Source organism: Rutidosis leptorrhynchoides, chromosome 2 (genome assembly GCF_046630445.1).
Source record: "Rutidosis leptorrhynchoides isolate AG116_Rl617_1_P2 chromosome 2, CSIRO_AGI_Rlap_v1, whole genome shotgun sequence".
In the NCBI taxonomy this organism is placed as follows: domain Eukaryota; kingdom Viridiplantae; phylum Streptophyta; class Magnoliopsida; order Asterales; family Asteraceae; genus Rutidosis; species Rutidosis leptorrhynchoides.
In genome coordinates, this window is record NC_092334.1 from 449,936,125 (window position 1) to 449,959,004 (window position 22,880).

Consider the following 22,880-nt stretch of genomic DNA (forward strand, 5'->3'; position numbering starts at 1 on the left):
ACATAAAATCCTTATGGAAGAAGGTCATAAAACGTATGTGCAACGCCAACGAAGACTAAATCCTAATATGCAAGATGTAGTTAAGAAAGAGATTATTAAACTGCTAGATGCAGGTTTGATATATCCTATTTCTGATAGTCCATGGGTAAGCCCAGTTCAATGCGTGCCTAAGAAGGGTGGCATGACTGTCATTACAAATGAGAAAAATGAGCTTATTCCTACTAGGACTGTAACAGGATGGCGTGTATGTATTGATTATAGAAAATTAAATGACGCCACCAGAAAAGATCACTTTCCCTTACCTTTCATAGATCAAATGTTGGAAAGATTAGCCGGAAATAGTTACTATTGTTTTCTAGATGGATTTTCCGGATATTTTAAAATTCCAATAGCACCCGAAGACCAAGAGAAAACCACATTCACGTGCCCTTATGGTACTTTTGCTTACAAATGCATGCCATTTGGACTTTGCAACGCCCCTGCAACCTTTCAAAGGTGTATGATGGCGATTTTTCACGACATGATAGAAGAATGCATGGAAGTATTCATGGATGACTTTTCAGTCTTCGGTGATACATTTAAATCATGTCTAGTTAATCTGGAACGAATGCTAATTAGATGCGAAAAATCAAATCTAGTACTTAATTGGGAGAAATGCCATTTCATGGTTAAAGAAGGCATCGTTCTTGGACATAAAATTTCAAAAGAAGGAATTGAAGTGGATAGAGCTAAAGTAGATGTAATTGCTAAACTTCCACATCCCACCAATGTTAGAGGAGTTAGGAGTTTTCTAGGGCATGCCGGTTTTTACCGACGTTTCATAAAAGATTTTTCTAAAATTGCCACTCCTATGAATAAACTCCTAGAAAAGGATGCGCCATTCATCTTTTCAGATGAATGTATCAAATCTTTTAATATTCTTAAAGAAAAACTCACTAATGCACCGATCATGATAACACCAAATTGGAATCTACCATTTGAACTAATGTGCGATGCAAGTGATTTTGGAATGGGAGCCGTTTTAGGACAAAGGATTGAAAAACGATTTCAACCTATATATTATGCTAGTAAGACATTACAAGGAGCACAAACGAACTATACAACTACTGAAAAAGAACTCCTTGCTATTGTCTTTGCTTTTGACAAATTTCGATCATATCTAGTTCTAGCAAAAACGGTGGTCTATACCGACCATTCTGCCCTTAGATACCTATTTTCAAAACAAGATGCTAAACCAAGATTAATCCGTTGGATCTTACTCTTACAAGAGTTTGATATTGAAATCCGAGATAAAAGAGGAGCAGAAAATCTCGCCGCTGATCATCTTTCTCGTCTTGAAAATCCTGAATTAGAAGTTCTGAATGAATCGGCCATACAAGACAACTTTCCTGATGAATATCTATTGAAGATAGATTATAAAGAAATTCCATGGTTTGCAGACTATGCAAACTACTTAGTTTGTGGATTCCTTGAAAAAGGATTATCGTACCAAAGACGAAAGAAATTCTTCAGTGATATAAAACACTATTTCTGGGAAGATCCACATCTGTTTAAAAGTTGTCCCGATGGAATAATACGCCGATGTGTATTTGGAGATGAAGCTAGTAAAATTTTAAACCATTGTCACACAAGACCAACAGGAGGGCATTATGGGCCTCAACTAACAGCAAGAAAAGTTTATGAAGCTGGATTCTATTGGCCTACAATTTACAAAGACGCACACCTTCTTTGCAAATCCTGTGATGCATGTCAAAGGGCCGGAAAAATAAGTCAACGTGATGAAATGCCACAAAATGTCATCCAAGTATGTGAAGTATTTGACATTTGGGGTATTGACTTTATGGGTCCATTTCCAAAATCTCATAATAATCTATATATACTCGTAGCCATTGATTATGTATCTAAATGGGCGGAAGCACAAGCTCTCCCAACTAACGATGCACGAGTTGTAGTCAACTTTTTAAAACGTCTTTTTGCAAGGTTTGGAACACCGAAAGCTTTAATAAGTGATCGGGGTACTCATTTCTGTAACAATCAACTTGAGAAAGTTCTTAAAAGATATGGAGTAACTCATAAAATCTCCACCGCATATCATCCACAAACAAGTGGACAAGTTGAAAATACCAACCGAGCTTTAAAACGTATTCTAGAGAAAACCGTAGGATCAAATCCAAAGGAATGGTCCATTAAATTGGAGGATGCACTCTGGGCTTTTAGAACAGCCTACAAAACTCCAATTGGAACCACACCTTTTAGACTTGTTTATGGAAAAGCATGTCATCTTCCAGTAGAAATTGAACACAAAGCATTTTGGGCTTTGAAGACATGTAATCTTGATTTACATGAAGCCGGACGTCTACGATTAAGTCAACTAAACGAATTAGAAGAATTAAGACATGAAGCATACGATAATTCGTTAATCTATAAAGAAAGAACGAAGAAATGGCATGATAAAAGAATCAGAAGTTCAAAAGAATTTAAAGAAGGAGACAGAGTTCTTCTTTTCAATTCACGATTCAAGCTATTTCCTGGAAAATTGAAATCAAGATGGTCTGGACCATTCATAGTAAAAAGAGTTTTCCCATACGGAACGATAGAATTGATAAATTCAAATGGGATTGAATTTAAAGTTAATGGTCACAGAGTTAAACATTACATACATGGTCCAATGGAAGTCGACAACGAAGTTAATCACAATTTCGACACCACAGCTAACTAAGTGTGGGGAGAATCAAGTCTTTAAAGGATAATATGTATTTCTGTTAGAGTTAGATTGTCTGTTTTCGTGTAGTTCTCGAAAATGGAACACGTATGGTCTTTCCCTAGCAGACCCTAAAGAACTAGTCTTCTCCCCCCATTCTGAATTTTTATTTTTTTTAGGTTTTTACGTAATGAAGACTGCCTGTGAACTAAACCATGGTCTAATGCTACACGCTTTGATCACTAAAAGAAATAATGACATACTACCGAGTGAATTAGTATCAGTAATCAGAGAAAGAATGGACGGAGTTAGAAAAGGATCCAGATGCGAAGATAATAAGTTACAATTTGGTAAAGGAAAATCAAAATCCGCAGCGAAAAGAAGAGCACGACACCTAGAAAGATGTCACAAATGCGGAAAATGGTCACATGGAGGTAAATGTTCAAATAATCAAACCTATTCAAATACCGAATTTGTTACTTTATGCAGAGACGGACCGTTCATATGTTTAGAAGAAAAGACAATGAATGCTCGAGGTTACGCTTATGCAGCCATGGAAAACCAATTAAACCGACTATCTTATGAATATAATAGATCATATAACTAAGAAATCTATTTCACAGGTATGTCTGTACAGTTTTTATTTTTATTTTTATTTTTAACCTTTTGATAATAAACGCTAATTTGTTCGCTAAAAAGTATTAAATTGGTATTGAATAAAATTAGGTTTGGCGACCGAAATTATTGATATCATTCAAAAATTTATTACATCACTGCGAAATTTAACGTTTATTCTTAAGGTATAAATATCTTTAATCAATCAACCCAAAATATTTCAAAAATTCGTCATGAGTTAAATTAGGTCTTGGAACCGAAATTACTTTACCGAAAAGAGGGGCGCATATTTTTGATAATATTTGATTGATTAAAGTGGGATAAAAAGACAAAAAGATTTTTAATTTTATTTTTACCATATTTTTAAAATTAATATTTAAATCTTAAATTAATATTGTAAATTTTGTAAAAATAATATATTTAAAATTGTAAATATTTGAAAAATTAATATAAGTTTGGTATGAATTTATAATATGAATTTTTAAATTAAGTTTGGTGTGAATTTTTAATTTCTAAAATATGAAATTTTAATTTTATGCATTTCAAATTTTTAAGTTTGGTGTGATTTTTTTTTTTAGTATTAATTTTGAATTTTATAATTGTGTGAATTTAAAAACAAAAATTTACTTTATCTCATTAAGTTAAAAATATGATTTTTAAAATTCGTCGTAAGTTGAAGACTAGGTCTTTGAACCGAAATTGCTTTACCCGAGGGAGGGACGAGAACTTTTATTATCATTATTTTTAATCTTATTGATTTAAAGTATGCCAAAAACATTGAAAAAATCCAAAAATCTAAGCTTTTAAAACAATCGCTTGAAAATGACAAAATTTTAAAATTTTGTCGAGGGACGGACTAGGGCATCGTCCCGAAACGACCTCGTCCTAAAAAGAAACAAAATTTTTAAAATTTTATTTAATTCTATGTTTTAAAAGTATAAGGTTTTTATAAAAAAAAAAAAAAAAAAAAAAAAAAAAAAAAAAAAAAAAAAAACCCTGGAAAATACCCCCATGCGAGTCGCATGGGGATGGGCACAAAACCATGCGACTCGCATGGATCAAAAAAACTGGACAGGATCAAATTTCCAGTCGACCTGCTTCTTTCTCACAATACACATACACAAACACGAAAACCTCCCAAACTCTCTCAATTTTTCACCAATTTTCACCAAATTTCTTGCAAAAATTTCACAATAATCATGCCTAGATTCAGTAGTCTCAACCCCTTCAGGAGAAAGGTAAAGATTTCACCCCTAATCTCTTTAAATTCGAATTTTTGTGTTCTTGAGCTAGAAATTTTATATTTTGATTTTGTTAATTTTAGGTGTAATTAGAGCTAAATTGTTGTTATATTATGCATGTATATCCTAGATAGAAGCTATTTAACATGAATTGAAGCTAAAAACTTCAAATTTTTAAGAATCTAGGGTTTGTGTTCTTGAGCAATTTGGGGCTTTTTGATATAAACAGGTTATGGCCGATTTTTGTCATGAATTGTTGCTAAATTAAGTAGTGTAACATGTTTAGGTAGTTAATTGATCCAAACTTTGAGCCTAAACATGATTTTGAGAATTAAAGTAGACTTTTTAAGTCTAAAAATTCATGAACTAGGTTAAATTGATATAAAGGCCATTTGAAACTTGTTTCATTGCTAGTAGTGATTATTTTGGCATGTTATTTAAGATAAATGCTTATGAACTTGATGTACATTTTTCGTATATGCTTATTTGACAAAGTGTAGACTTGACAAAAATATGAAAATGAGCACTAGTTTAATTTGAATGCCATGTAACAAGTGTTTAATTGCTATAATGATTATTGTTGACATGTTTAAGAGTTTAAATGTGATAAAACATTGTATACATTTTCGTATGTAAAAATGTAGAATTGTTATTGTTAATAAAATGTGTATAAAATGTGTTATGAATTGAACATGTCATCATAATTGTTTCAAGTTATTATTTTGCTAACACTAATGCATATTTGGATGCACAATTTTTGTGTTTAATGTGTTTTACAGAAAGCCGATACTGGAGGTTCAGGAGCATCATCGTCCAGGCAACCAGAGCCCGAACCGGAAATGTTTCATGAACAAGAACAACATATGCAACAAGAAGAAGAAGAACAGGAGGAGCAACATATTCCATATCACGATCAAGATCAATTATTCATGAATCAGTTTCGTCAATTCGCTCCACATCAAAGGATTCTGAGCTTAGACATTAATGAAGATCAGTTACACCCAAATCTGAGATTTGATCGATGTTGGATAGAGTATCCAGATTATCAAAAGAACATGCACATTATCTACTTTAAGGTTGTTGAAATGCCAAGGGCAATTGACTGGGTACCTTTGGAAACAGTTGACCTTGCCGAACCGATTCGGGAATTATTGGTGCAAAGGTATGGTAATTCTCAGTTTAACGATTGGATGCGCCTATTTTCCATTCGTAGAACCATATATAGGGAATGGTGTATAGAATTACTTAGTACTATTAAGTTAAACAGTGATGTTAGGAGGATAGATGATAGAAGCTTTATTAGATTTCTGTTAGGTGGACGCATGTACAGAATGTCCATGATAGATTTAGCTAGGGCCTTACAGATTTACACCCCTGCTGAACTTTTGAGCCCCGACTGTAATAGCCTGATTGCCCAAGGAGAAAGGGTAGATAGGGAATTTGATATTAACGCTGTCTGGAGGCGTATGTCCCACTTTAATGAATTTCACGCCAGTGGAAATCATACATACTTAGATATAGACAGAGCTGAACTCCGGGTGATTCATAGATTCTTAGCAAACACAATTACACAAAGGGGAAGAAATAAGGAGAAATTGACCGTAAACGATTTGTTCTACCTCAAGTGTATTAGAGACCCGAGGAGTTTCGTTAACATTCCCTATTGTGTTGGTTATTATCTCGCTAATGTAGTTTCGGGGATGAAATCGGGGAGTATTATAGGTGGTGGTATTTTCATTACTCTCATTGGAGAGTATTTAGGTGTAGATAAGCACCAAGGGGGTCCAATGAACGAAATAGAGGACGGAGGTGAAACTATAAGTTCAAACCTTTATCACGGTGCAAGGGTATTATTAATGAGACGTGGTCGGGTATATCGATACGAGGGACCTCAGCGACAGGTAGAAAGAGGTTCGGATGACGAGATGGAGGATGCGAACAACATTATAGGAGTTGTTCGGGAGACTGCTCTTGATTTAGGCGTTCGTATGGAGGATGAATACATGACGAACTATGATAGGCATATGCAGTACGAGGCATGGCAACGTCGGAATGACTACGAGCATTCCCGGCAACGAGAGCATGGCCGATGGGATTATCATCAGCGCCAAATTATAAGCCAGTTGCAGCCTGGCGAGATGTATTATCCGACCCGACCCGCATACTATCCCGCACATCAGCCAGAAATGAGACCACCCTATGATTCATATGATTATGACGCAGCATACCAGTTCACCTATAATCAGCCATGGAACCCGGACGCGAACATGAATTGGGATCCCTATCCTAATTATCCTCCTAACCCACCTCCTGATCAGTAGAGATAAGTTGGTAATTTTTATTTTTATTTTAAACACTTAACATTTTATTACGTTTATGTAATGTTTGATATTTTATTATTATTGTGTACTAATATTTTTCTTATAGTTTGAAAGTGGGATGCCAAAGTTCCATTTCAAATTGCATGTATGATTATATTTGTATTGTATGTATTCTATTTTATGCACAAAACAGGGTAAAACAACGCATTTTCAAAGACTGGCATTAAGTTCAGCAAAAGCAAGTAATTTTGACGACAATGATGCAAAATGTATGTGAAATAACAACAAGACGGAATGAACAAATGACGTGCACCATTTATCATTCAGCAAACAAACGCCAATATATTTGGAAACTTTGGTAAAAATTTAATCATTTTCACACTAATCACCCTCAATAATTTAAATTGTTACTGATTTCTTGCAAATGAGGGCATTGCAAGATCTTAAGTGTGGGAAGGGGTTAAATTCTTTCGGATTTTAAAATTTTTATATTAAACACTTGGTTACCATTAAAAATACTAGTAAAGCAGTAGTTGTATTAGAATCTAGTGCTCTCTGATAAAAAAGAACAGCCCTAGTCTTATATACTGACTACCCAATTCTAGTAAAATTTTTCAAAATTTTTAATTAAATGAATTCAAATCATGTTTATACATATTTATGAACGATAAAACTAGGTTTTAACACCGAAATTATTGTTACCTCGGAAAGGACATAAATTGAGAAACAAACGAAAATGTTAAAATTCATTTAAAATGGAATAGAGGACGATAAAAAGGAAAATAAAAGCCAAGTGTGGGAAAATTTACCAAGTTATTTTAAACATATGTCACATATATCTGTAACAAATAACTAAAAATACTTTTGCTTTGGACTAAACTAAACTGTTTTACCCGATGAAAGAAAAGAAGAGATGGATCTACACGATGAATCAATTCCATCACTAAAAGGAAGTAAAGTCTTCCGAAAAAGACACGCGCTTCTTGATTTAGGTCATGAAGTTGTCGTCCAGACCAGCTGTAGGTTGACGAAAAATCTAGAAAAGTCATCACTAAAATCAGCAGGAAATCCACGGACCTCAGCATTAAACAGGGTCGCCAAGTGTTCAGATTTATCCTAACCATGAGAAGGATTTATCTCGTACAATGGGGGGGCACCATGCAAATTAGCTGGATAAGACTAATGAATCAGATCCCCAGAAAGGATAATCTCCTTAAAGATTAAAAATCAGCTTTTAAGACTGATATTACTCAATCCTAGAGATTGACCTTAAAGATTGAGAATTACAAACTCATGGAATTCAATGATATCTAAACTCGAGCTTGAACGAGAAAATATTTTGATCAAAAATACAAACCGATTTGTTTTCTGAAAACCCTATTTTCAATGCGTTCATTACCATTGAACGTAAAATCCTAGGAATTCACCTAGAATTCATTAGGTCACCTGAACTAAATCGGGTGTCAACCGTAAGAACGATGGTTGCATAACATGGTCAAAGACAGGACCTTGTGCCAGACCGAAAAATTATAAGGGTGAGCTTTACTATTGCTCCTACCAATGATAGTAATTGCGTCCGACACGTTATAGACCATAATCAAAAGCATGTCACGGGACATTGCCTTAACAGTTGCTTGTTCAACGCTTTCCTTTACAACCGGACGGTAGTTTGCCGAAAGGTAATATACGGAACAAGTAAACTGGACGTGTTGCTTTCCTAATACAAGGTTAGCAAATGGGTGACACAAAACCGCAAGTTTTGAGCTAAAATTTTCAAATTTGAAACCCACCAAACCCACAAAAATATTTTGCAAACACCGGTAAAGGGTTATTCCGGAAAACTTATCTAGGGTAAAAACTAGATTTAATTTTCAAAAGATCAAATGTTTTCATAAAGATCCAATTTCCTTAATGGATCTAAATTTTTATAGTCATGTGGGACTGTAAACCATATCGTTACTACCATTGTTTATACCGCCGTATAGAAATCACTGATGTACAAAGTGTGAAGAATAAAAAAGTGATTCTAGTATTTCAAGACAATATTGCTTGAGGACAAGCAACGCTCAAGTGTGGGAATATTTGATAATGCTAAAAACGAACATATATTTCATAGCATTATTCCCCAAGAAAGACAAGATTTTAGTTGGTATTGTTCGATTTACAAGCAATATTCGTTTAAATATTAAAAAGTGAAGACAAAAGGCAGATTCGACAAATTGAAGACAAAAAGGTCCAAAGAGCTAAAAAGTACAAGATACAACTAAAAAGGTTCAAAATATTGATGAGGAACGTCTCAAAATGACAAGAGTACAAGTTACAAGACGCAAAGTACGCGATTTAAAATAATACGCGAGGACGTCCGAAAATCCGGAACCGGGACCTGAGCCAAGAAGAAACGCCCGACGCAACGGACCAAAAATATCTAGTCTACTATGCACAAGAATATAATATAATATATATATAATTATATATAATTATATATTATTTTATATATTATTATTATATTACGTCGGCAAGAAGAAAACAAACCAATTTGGCTGGATCCAGGGTGGCCATGCGACTCGCATGGCCAAAGGCACAAATCCATGCGAGTCGCATGGAGTGAGATTGCTGGTCAGGTCCTATATAAAGCCAGTTTTGTGCCGAGTTTTAATCATCTTTTTTTTCTTCCTCTTCATACGTAAATATATTTATATTTATAATTTATATTTTAATTTTAATTATAATTCTAATAATAAGGGTATGTTAGCGAATGTTGTAAGGGTGTAAGTCGAAATTCTGTCCGTGTAACGCTACGCTATTTTTAATCATTGTAAGTTATGTTCAACCTTTTTATATTAATGTCTCGTAGCTAAGTTATTATTATGCTTATTTAAAACGAAGTAATCATGATGTTGGGCTAATTACTAAAATTGGGTAATTGGGCTTTGTACCATAATTGGGGTTTGGACAAAAGAACGACACTTGTGGAAACTAGACTATGGGCTATTAATGGGCTTTATATTTGTTTAACTAAATGAAAGTTTGTTAATGTTAATATAAAGATTTACAATTGGGCGTCCCTATAAATTACCATATACACTTGATCGGACACGATGGGCGGGGTATTTATATGTACGAATAATCGTTCATTTAACCGGACACGGGAATGGATTAATAGCCACTAGAATAATTAAAACAGGGGTGAAATTACATTCAAGGGTAATTGGTGTAATTGTTAACAAAGTAGTAAAACCTTGGTTTACACGCAGTCGATAACCTGGTGTATTCATTAAACAAAGTATTAAAACTTTGTTACAATTCGAATCCCCAATTAGTTGGAATATTTATCTTCGGGTATAATAATAATTTGACAAGGACACTTGCAATTTATATTTCTGACTGATGGACTGTTATGGACAAAAACCAGACGGACATATTAAATAATCCAGGACAAAGGACAATTAACCCATGGGCATAAAACTAAAATCAACACGTCAAACATCATGATTACGGAAGTTTAAATAAGCATAATTCTTTTATATCATATTTAATTTCCTTTATTTTATATTTAATTGCACTTCTAATTATCGCACTTTTATTTATTTTATTTTATCGCACTTTTAATTATCGTACTTTTTAATTATCGCAAGTTTATTTTATCGCATTTTTATTATTCGCAATTTCATTATCGTTATTTACTTTACGCTTTAATTTAAGTCTTGTATTTATTTTATATTTTACATTAGGTTTTAACTGCGACTAAAGTCTTAAAATCGACAAACCGGTCATTAAACGGTAAAAACCCCCCTTTATAATAATAATATTACTTATATATATATTTGTATTTTTATAAAAGTAAACTAATATAGCGTTGAGCTTTGTTTAAAGATTTCCCTGTGGAACGAACCGGACTTACTAAAAACTACACTACTGTACGATTAGGTACACTGCCTATAAGTGTTGTAGCAAGGTTTAAGTATATCCATTCTATAAATAAATAAATATCTTGTGTAAAATTGTATCGTATTTAATAGTGTTTTCCTAGTAAAATAATAACTATTTTATATACACCTCGTTCGACATCAATGAGTTCTATAAATTTTAGGCTTACTAAAAATGTATTTAGGATTTAGTTATTAAATTTTAACCCTTTTTATATTTCACCCATAAATGAGAGGGACAGTTGATGTAATTTTTATTTAACAAATTAATGATCGAATTTTATACCATAATGACCAAAATAATTAAATATATTTAATCTAAAAATTTGGGATTTTTCCGAATACTTTTATCCGCCACTATTTAACAACAGAGTACAAAATTTAGTCCACGAAAGAAGACGGCTAATATTATCACACAGTTATATATTTATATTATATATTCTATTCTCATATTGATTGAATTTTGATCCATGAACTTAATAATTAAAGTGATTATTACTGTATCTGTAAGTATACATATATTTAAAGCATATTATTGTTATCCACCCCCCACCAAATCCGTTTGTCTATCTATGTCTCCATTTCACCACATGACTTACTTATATTATATTATAATTATTATATTATATATATATATTACATATAAATATATCTATATATATGTATGAGAACTGGTATATGCAAAGGGAGACCCAACTTTCACAACCCTTACCACTTCCTTCACCATCCTTACCGGCCATCACAACCATCGGCTACAACCATTGTCGATGCACCTTCGAACACCACTCTCAAACCACCTTCTAACTTTGTCCGAGAACCACACGATCATTTTTCTTCTTCTTCCACACCATCGATCAACTTAAACTAATTATTGTTGCTTGTTCTTTTTTGTTAGAGTCAAAAACCAAATCAACCAAAACCATAACCTGCATCCTATCGTGTTTCATTCTTTTGTCACGATCACTGCTGTTATCGATCGTTTCGGTTTAGGCACCCAAACCACCACCATTATTTACTCAATGTAAACCCAACTCAACATCACCTTCGGTTTAATCACCACGAGTTGTCATCTCCACCCTAACACCATCACCATTCACCATCACCAAGTAACCATTTAAAACCACCACCATCACCGAATAAACAAACTGCTGTGCTACTAATCTTTTTCTGTCTGGACATCACGATCACCAGCACAACATTTACGCTTATTTTTTTATTTAACGAGCTCCAAGCCTGCAACTATTTCTCTTCAAACTCTTATCCGATCAAGAACTATCACCATCAAAAGTTATCACCTTAAACCACCAAATCTACAATCGTTAGGCTGCTGCTACTTCAGCTCCCTTGTCACGATGATGAATTAGAATAAATAATAAACAATAATAACGGTGGATTAAAAAAAACCATGCACGATGATGGTGAATAATTGATGTTTAACGAATATGATGATGGGGGTTTAAAAAGAAGATGTTAAACACTGTGTAAATGAAAAGAAGATGGTGAATGGGGTCGTATAAGGCTGCTGTAAAGTGTTTTTCTCTTTTATTTTTACATATTAAACGATTCCTTTAAACATTTTGAAACGGGCCTTTGATTGGGTTGTTTTAGATAAATTGTTATATGGACTACATGATGGGCCGAGATCCAAAAACACCCACACAACACCACCTTGTTTCTTTCTTCTTCGTTAATCACTAAACCACCACGAAAACAACTCGCAAATGATGCTCGTTTATTGCTGCTACTAACATTTTCTGTTTTAAAACCCACAACCACTCCATCCTCCTTTTAATCACCACCTCTCAACTACTTCTATTAATTATGTTTTTGTTCGGTTTGTTGTGTCTGCAAAACTACCACCATAATACCAAAACCCTGCTTGTTGAAAGTTGTTTCTTTTTTGAACCACCATAACCAACCCCACCATTCTCATCAAAACCCACACCATTTGTTCTTGCGTAATGATCTCAGTTGAAACTCAGGAACCACTTTGTTGTAGTTTGTTGCTGTTTCTATCTCTAATAGTATTCGATGAAGATAATAATGATGATTAATGATGATGATGTTATTGTGATGTACGAATGATGATATAAATTATGATGATGGTGATTCAAAATAAATGATGAGCGATTCGTGATTCGTGCTTTTATGTTGGATGACAACGAGATGAAGATGATATTGTTTGAAAACGACGAGGATGTTGTTGATACTGGAGCTGCACTATTACTGACTTCTATTCCATAATTCACGAATCAGTCTAAATAAGATTGGGCTCGGCTAACATTATTAATTGGGCTTGCAAGGAATTGGGATGTAATTGTTGTTGAGCCGAAATAGTTATTGGGTTGTGACCCAATTGGGATAGTGATTGAGAAGAAGAAACTAACAGATCGATTGGTTATATAATTTTAATTCGAGACTAATACAGAAAAACATAAGACGGTTGGATGGTTTTGGGTGTTGTGTGTTAACCGAGAGGTCTTAGGTTCGAGCCTCGTCTGGGGCATTCTTTTTAGAAAAGCTTCTTAGAGGGTATACAATCTTATTTTACTTATTATTATTATTATTATTATTATTATTATTATTATTATTATTATTATTATTATTATTATTATTATTATTATTATTATTATTATTATTATTATTATTATTATTATTATAATTATTATTATCATCATTATTATTATTATTGTTGCTATTAATATTGTTGTTAATATTATTATAAATCGTAACCTTAATAATAATATAATGATATTTGTGTAAAAAAAAATTGAAATTTACTATGTTATGATGACCATATGGATATAAAAGGTTATAAAAATATTAACACGATGCATAGAAGTATATGTATATAAAAGATTAAGAATACCGATATTATTATGAAAACAATTAATATTATCATTTTTTACTATTTTATTATTATTATTACTAGAATTATAAATATAAAGATTATAGATACAAATTTTATTTTGAAAATGATTAAATTATAATTTAAATAAATTATTAAGTTTATTACTAATATCACGGTCGTTATTATTAATATTATTATATTTATCACTAATAGAATTATTAAGGTTATTATTTTATTAGTAATATTAAGAAATATCAATATTATCATTTTACCATTAAAAATATTATTTTAGTATTATTACAATTACTAGTTTCAACAAATAAATAATATATATATAAAAATATATTTACATAACTTAACCATATTAATACTTTTATTTATTTTCAATATATAAAATGAATACATTTAACTAAATAATGAAATATATATAAATTATTAATATAAAAATTATATCACTAATATATATATATATATATATATATATATATATATATTCGTGTACAAGAATATGTTTTAATAGATATATGAATGATATAGGTTCGTGAATCCGAGGCCAACCCTGCATTGTTCAGTATCGTCGTATGAATATTTTTACTACAAAATATTGTAGAGTGAGTTTCATTTGCCTTTTTACCCTTTATATTTTTGGGCTGAGAATACATGCGCAATTTTTATAAATGTTTTACGAAATAGACACAAGTAATCCAAACTACATTATATGGTTGAATGATCGAAGCCGAATATGCCCCTTTTTGCTTGGTAGCCTAAGAATTAGGGAACATCACTAATTTTGAGAATTAGTGCACGCCTAATTGACGCAAATCCTAAAGATAGATCTATTGGGCCTAACGAACCCCATCCAAAGTACCGGATGCTTTAGTACTTCGAATTCGTTTTTATCATGTCCGAAGGATTTCCCGGAATGATAGGGGATATTCTTATATGTATCTTGTTAATGTTGGTTACCAGGTGTTCAATCCATATGAATGATTTTTGTCTCTATGCATGTGACGTATATTTATGAGAAATGAAAATAATGAAAATCTTGTGGTCTATTAAAATGATTATTTATGAAAATAATGGAAATGATTATTTATGTTAAACTAATGAACTCACCAACCTTTTGGTTGACACTTTAAAGCATGTTTATTCTCATCTATGAAAGAAATCTTCCGCTGTGCATTTGCTCATTTTAGAGATATTAGTTGGAGTTATTCATGACATATTTCAAAAGACGTTGCATTCGAGTCGTTGAGTTCATTAAGATTATTATTAAGTCAATTATAGTTGGATATATTATGAAATGGTATGCATGCCGTCAACTTTTGATGAAATGAAAGATTGTCTTTTAAAAACGAATGCAATGTTTGTAAAATGTATCATATAGAGGTCAAGTACCTCGCGATGTAATCAACTATTGCGAATCATTTATAATGTATATGAACGGTTCCTTTCAGTTAGTATCAGAGCGGTGGTCTTAGCGAACCAGGTCTGCATTAGTGTGTCTAACTGATAAGTCATTAGGATGCATTAGTGAGTCTGGACTTCGACCGTGTCTGCATGTCAAAAGTTTTGCTTATCATTTAGTGTCGAAAATTATTTGCTTATATTCCTTAAAGTTTAGACATGTCTTAATGCCTCTATTGCATAGACAGTTGATAATGCTAAAAATAAACATATATTTCATAGCATTATCCCTCAAGAAAGACAAGATTTTAGTTGCAATTGTCCTATTTACAAGTGATATTCGTTTAAATAATAAAAGGTGAAGACAAAAGGCAGATTCGACGAATTGAAGACGCAAACGACCAAAAAGCTAAAAAGTACAAAGTACAATCAAAGAGGTTCAAATTATTAATGAGAAACATCTCAAAATACAAGAGTACTAGCCGCAAAACGCAAAGTTCAAATTATTAAATCGTACAAAAGGACGTTTGAAAATCCGGAACCGAGCCATGAACCAACTATCAACGCGTGACGTAACGGACCTAAAATTACAAGTCAACTATGCACATAAATATAATATAATATATAAAATTTTTTTAAAATTATATATATATTATATATATTTATTAAAACCATCGGTAAATTAAAAGACAAAAATGGTGAGTTGGATCCTGCAACTCCGCACTCGCGGAGATCCCATGGCCAAAAACTCCTCACTCGCGGAGCAGCCAAAATCAGAAATTGCCTATAAAAGGCACGAGCTTCTGCCGAGTTCTTTACCCCATTTCTATCTATCTATCTCAGTTTATATTTATATTTAAATTTTAATTATAATTTTAATTTTAAGTTAATAATAATAAGGTTATTGTAAGAAATGTTTTACGGGTTTTAAGTCGGAACTCTGTCCGTGTAACGCTACGCTATTATTAATCATTGTAAGTTATGTTCAACCTTTTTAAATTAATGTCTCGTAGCTAAGTTATTATTATGCTTATTTAATGCCGAAGTAATCGTGATGTTGGGCTAAATATTAAATTCGGGTAATTGGGCTTTGGACCATAATTGGGGTTTGGATAAAAGAATGACACTTGTGAAAATTAGACTATGGGCTATTAATGGGTTTTATATTAACTTAACGATACCTCGTTAATTTAATATAAAGGTTATAATTTGACGTATCTATAAATAACCACATACGCTTAATCGGGTACTGAAAGGACCCGTCCTAATCCACCTGGACGAAGTCATCAACATTTGGTCCCATTGCGATGATCGGCTCCAAGTAATGTCCTTATATTGAGCAAATGCACAGCGGAAGACTTAATTCGTACCTGAGAATAAACATGCTTTAAAGTGTCAACCAAAAGGTTGGTGAGTTCATAGGTTTATCATAACAATCGTTTCAATATATTAATAGACCACAAGATTTCCGTTTATAAATATATGTACACTCGCAAGTGTATAAAACCGTTCTGCTTATGTTGAGGCCTCAGTAACCAACCTTAACAATAATATAATAAGTCATCTTCACAAAGATGGATATGTACACTCGCAAGTGTATAAATAATCCTCGAAGTACTAAACATCCGCCCACTAGTTCTTATGTCTAGTGCACCCTACAGGATGGGGGTGTTAAGCCCGATAGATCTATCTTTAGGATTCGCGCTTACATGTTCTTATAACATGTAACTAAATTACCTAGCACATCAATCCGCAGAATATCATTTTTAATTACTTGTCTCTATTTCATAAAGCATTTATAAAAACAGCGCATGTATTCTCAGCCCAAAAATATAAATTGCAAAGCAATTAAAAAGGGAGCAAATGAAACTCACTTTTGCCTTGAAGGTATTTAATTCGACTTGGTCTCCGATAGATATCACGAACCTAACCATATATATAATATATCAACATATTTTCTTTTTAAGTAATCGTTACATATATATATACTTTTAATACTTTTAATATTTTCTTAGTCCGTAGTTAGCAGTCCGATGTTAGTGGTCTACAATTAGTTGCTTAAATAAAATAAATAAAGACCCCATCGTATTCGTATTGATCAAAATTAATCTCGACCCATGGTACCATGTTGTCAAATGACGTGTTGCGTACATAAAGTACCGTGTTGTCAAATGACGTGTTGCGTACAATCATGAGGTCTTATGATTAATCTTCTCGTGTTGTTTACGGGTGGTCCTGAAATATATAAAATCAAATCATAAGTAATTATATATAAAATATCATATTAATTAGAAAAGATATGATTAATTTACTTTTTCTCCAAATATTTTCGTAGCTAAACTAGCTTCGGATACCCAATCTTGTTTTAGTCGTAGTTTTTTCATTACAACTCCATTTTTTGTTGGTTCAACTTGCCACTTCCTTGGATTGAGTTAAATTTTAAGAATATGAACTTAAAATACCTTAGTTTGTATTCAAAATCATAGGTTATAGGTCAAACTTTGGTGAAACTTATGAAAGTGATCATTTTCCATCATAAAAACAACATTTAATGATCATTTTTCTAAAAATACTTACACTTTGAGTTAAACCATAAAATTTTTATGTTTTAACATATTCATAAGAAATATCATTTTTCCAGAACATGAACTTCCAATTCAAAGTTCAAGATGGTTTTTAATTATCCAACCCAAAACAGCCCCCGGTTGCACTCCGACGACGTAGATTCAGTTTTTAAGATGTTCTTTGTAAAATCATGTTATATCTTGTTAGGTTAGCATATAATTATGATATATTACAGGTCTTGAAGTGTTTTAAAAGTCAAGTTAGAAGGATCTATTTAGTTTGCGAACAAGTTTGAAATCATTCAAACTATGTTCTTGTTGTTAAAATTTTATACCACAAAATAAGATAGCTATATGAATATGAATTGAATAAGATTATGAACAAGGTTACTACCTCAAGTTACTTGGACAAAGTTACTGCAAAAGATAAGAAATAATCTTGGAATCAAAGAGTGGTGGAGTTAGATCAAAAGGTTGGAAGTAAACTTCTTCAAATGGGTGGTTATTTTGATATGTTTTTGAAAGAGTTTTCTTATGGTGTTTAAGGCTTGTAATTGAGGCTAAATGATGGGAAAAATGCTTGGAGATGATCAAGTATGAAGTTAGGAGTATTTTGAGAGAGAAATGAGGGTGTAGGTATGAGAAAATGGAGTGAAGAAATGGTGTTCATTTATAAAAACGTTTTTAGTATATATATATATATATATATATATATATATATATATATATATATATATATATATATATATATATATATATTTATAAAAACGTTTTTAGTTTATAAAGAAAGAAAAGGATTCCTAATTTTGTTTTCTTACTAATAATTCATACTACTTGACAAATCCTAGTTACCTCATATCTAGGGCAGTAATAATGTTGATTAGGATGTTGATTTGATGTGTCTATACCAATAGTAAATACGTATAGAAGCTGGATATGATACGGGTACATATACCCTAGATATACGTATAGAAATCTTGAGGAAACGGAACGAGAATTCAAATATAGCTATCTTTTGTGAATATACTTATATTGTTTTATGTATTTAAGTCCTTAAAAAGTGATTAAATACGTTATATATACGATACATGTATAAGCATTATAGATTATAAGTATATATATCAAAGAATGTTACGTATAGTTATCGTTTTGAAAACTTAAGTTAGTAGTTTCAAAATATACTTATAACTCATTGTCATTAGTACACAATGAGATGTTAAACCATCCTTAGATCATGTTAAATATATATAAATACATATATATACACAAACGTATAATTATCGTATGTTATATAGTTCGTGATATCGTCGGTCATATTGGACGGTCAAACGTTGTGTAAAACTCTTTTCAAAAACACAAGTCTCAACAATTTGGATTGCTTATCATGTTGGTATGGTTTAATTTATGTAAATATTAATCTCATAAGTATAATTTGGTCGGAAAATTCCGGGTCATTACAGTACCTACCCGTTAAAGAAATTTCGTCCCCGAAATTTGATAGAGGTTGTTATGGATAACAATAAGAAGGTTTTCATGACAAATATAAGGTGATAATGGAGTTTTATCATCATTGAGTAATGTAGATAAAACGATTCAATTATGCGAAGAATATAAATGAGACTATCGTAAAAGAGTGAGATGAGTAAAATATATTCGTCTTACCCGATGACGTAGTTATGATTGATTTCCAGGATTTAAGGGATTTAAAGAGAATCTTACGTAATAAGATTTGGTTCTTTGGTGATTAAGGAAATCAGGATCTTCTTTGATTATATGCAATAATCTGTTTCAATTGCTCTGTCGGATATTTCACTATAAATTCACCCCTTCGTTTCCTTATTTTCCACGACTCACACCTTCTATTCTTTCTCCCTTGATTCTTACTTTAAAGCATTCATCAATATGCTCCATCCAGTCCTAATTCTTGATATACTCCTAACTTTTATATCTGTCATTCTTCTTTTTCATCTACCACCAGAAGAATCTATTTACTTCTACTATACTCTTGTGTTTATAGTGTTTCTAATTCTCCCGTGTCTCTATATTGCTATCTGCACCGATATATACGGTTTGTAATTTCGGGGTTATTATCGGAGTTTATATTCTTCATTATTTTTCGGAGCTTCATGCTTTCGTTTTCTCTTCCCGACTTCGAGTCAAGCGAGTAATGGTCCGGAATTCGTAGATATGAAATTCAGAATGGACATAGCTAATGCTCTAAGAAAAAATGGTAATAGAACGATTTTGATTTGTTAAATTACCAGAATACCCTGGAGAAGACCGAGTCATCCAAAAAAATATTCTCTTGATATGTTTAGAGATTAGATAGAATGTAAGAGTCGTGTAAATGGCACATGATGACGGTACTGTGAATCATCGTGCTTCATTAGAAACTCAGCATGACTTACTGTAATATAATGACATTGATCAAGTGTCATTAGATTATACTAATCCATGCTTCAGTTCCCAACACTACTTCAAAACATTCATATTTTAAACTCGAAGGTTTCAGAATTTAGAAACTAACACAGTTTCTTTTATGTTGCAGATATTACGGAGAGATAAATGATCTCAGATAAGAATAGTTGTGAAAATATCGCCAGAAATATGGAGGATATTTATAATAGAACATACGAGAATATCTTAGAATTTCTAATATCAATGGATGATGAAGAAGATTTGTCTGTGAAGGTTTAGAATGAGAAATAAGATGTTTGCTAACGATTTCAGCAGGCACAGAATCATTTGGATTCTTTGAAGGCAAACTTATTCTTTGTGATTTGTCCACGGCTTTCTTCATAGTTTCGCATAATCCGCTTTTCGGTACTAAATTTTCTATCGAGCGTTCCTAACACTCCTTTCTTTATCATCAAACTTTTGCCCATTAAGATCATCTACAACATGCTGCTTCGTCAGCATTTTCAAAGTTAACTGATCTGGGTCATCGGTTATCAAACCGAGGTAGTTTCAGGAGAATTGTGTTTTTAGAATGATTAATCGCTGATGGTAATATTGTGGAATATAAAAGGTTCCCCAGTAACAATAAAGAGTACGCATATATATCGCGGTTATAATAAAGTTGTTTCGAATGAAAAGTCGGAGTTGACTTGCTGGAGCTGTGACAAAATTAGCTACTTTGGAAAGGGATTGCAAAACGATCTTCGGTAATAACAATGTCAAAGGAACTAGAACAGATACGTGTCAAACGTTCACTCAGTTTCCGAGGGTTTTTCAGGTGCATAACTATATGCATCAATCTTTTCTTCCGTAGATGAAGTGCGGTTGGTTTATCCTCTCGATTGAGGTGTTTTTAAGAATCATGATAGATTTGAACACTGATTGTAATCGTCGAGATACAATGAGGTTTAAGATGAAATCAAGTGGCAATCTTGAAGAAATGTTTAGTTTCATATGTTATAATCAATATTTTAATTCATTTTAATTGTCCAATGTCATTAGTCCACAGTCGATAGTCCACAGTAACAGTCCAATAATTCATATATAGTTTAATATATAATATACGAATTAATTAATACGTGTCGTTAGGGCTGTGCATGGTCCATACCCGGACCGGACCAGACAATACCCGGACCGGACCGAAACCCAATTTTTTATGAAAATAGGAACCGAGGACCGGACCATTAATATACGGTTCGGTTCGGTCCGGTTCTAACTTCGGTCCAATCGGTTCGGGTAAATACCCGACCCGTACATATACTTTAGAAAAAATATATATATATATATATATATATATATATATATATATATATATATATATATATATATATATATATATATATATTATTTCATTCCATTATTTATAACGCACTTCATATAATTATCAATATATGTCATACACAAATGAAAAAAAACTTAAATCATATAAATAAACCAATCCAAGTTCAAAATCAAAGTAGAACTATGATAGCGTATATTTATACATATGTATATACATAGAAATGACCTTATAGAGTTCATCATATATCAATTGTAATTTGTAATCCATTATTTGCTCTGGCTCCAAGATATGGTACGATAACTAAAATTCCTATTGTTATTAAGATATTGTTTACATAGTTATGGTGTATTGTATGTTAGTATATATGTAACGTAATATCTATAGGATCATTGTCATAATAAATAAATATGTATATTAATATCAAGGATATATTAGTAACCTAATATATGTGGGTCACAAATATATATGTTTTCTCGGTTTGGTCCAGACCAATGGTCTTTTCGGGTTTGGCCCGGACCGGACCGAAACCCGAAATAATGAAGATATATGGACCAAGGACCAGACCAAATATTCTCGGTTATTTCGGTTTCGGTTCGGTTCCTCCTCGGTCCTCGGTTTTTTTCGGTCCCACCCGGACCATGCACACCCCTACGTGTCGTGACCCGTATACGTCTCAGACTCGATCACAACTCAAACTATATATATTATTGTAGAATCAACCTCAACCCTATATAGAGAACTCGATCATTACTGCATATAGAGTGTCTATGGTGATTCCAAATAATATATATAGATGCGTCGATATGATATGTCAAAACATGGTATACGTGTCCCGATATTTAAAGTGCGTAAAATAATTACAGAAATTAAATGACGATAAATAAAAGTGCGATAAATAAATTGCAATAAATAAACTACGATAAATAAAATGTAATCAGTTAGCTAGGAACAGTTAGCTGGAACAGTTAGCGTGGATTCTTAACAAAAATTTTCATAGTTAATTTGTTTGTTTCTAACAGATTTTATTTTGTCATATGTTTTCTTCATATGCCACTTGTTGGATTCTGGGAAGTCAAAATCCAAATATGAAATTGAATGAAAATGGTTATTCTGCGATGAACGGATACGTATATCAGTGGTTGTAAGTAGGATAGTAAATGACTGTTGAATCAGCTTCGACGAATGTACAATGTAAATTATTAAGATGAAATCTAATTATTCCTCGGGTATTACCTACCCGTTAAAAAAAAAATTTCACCATTAATATTTTGTACAAAAGAACTTTTAATTACAATCTTTATGAAAACATATATATATATATATATATATATATATATATATATATATATATATATATATATATTCTTCTTCAGATGAAATCATGAATTTAATGAGTTAATATGATATTAATCTCATTTGCTTTTCGGTTTGAGCTAGAATAAGAAATCTCTAAAACTTTTTGAAACCACATATTCTTCGTAGAATATCAATGAAGTTATGGATCAATACTTCATC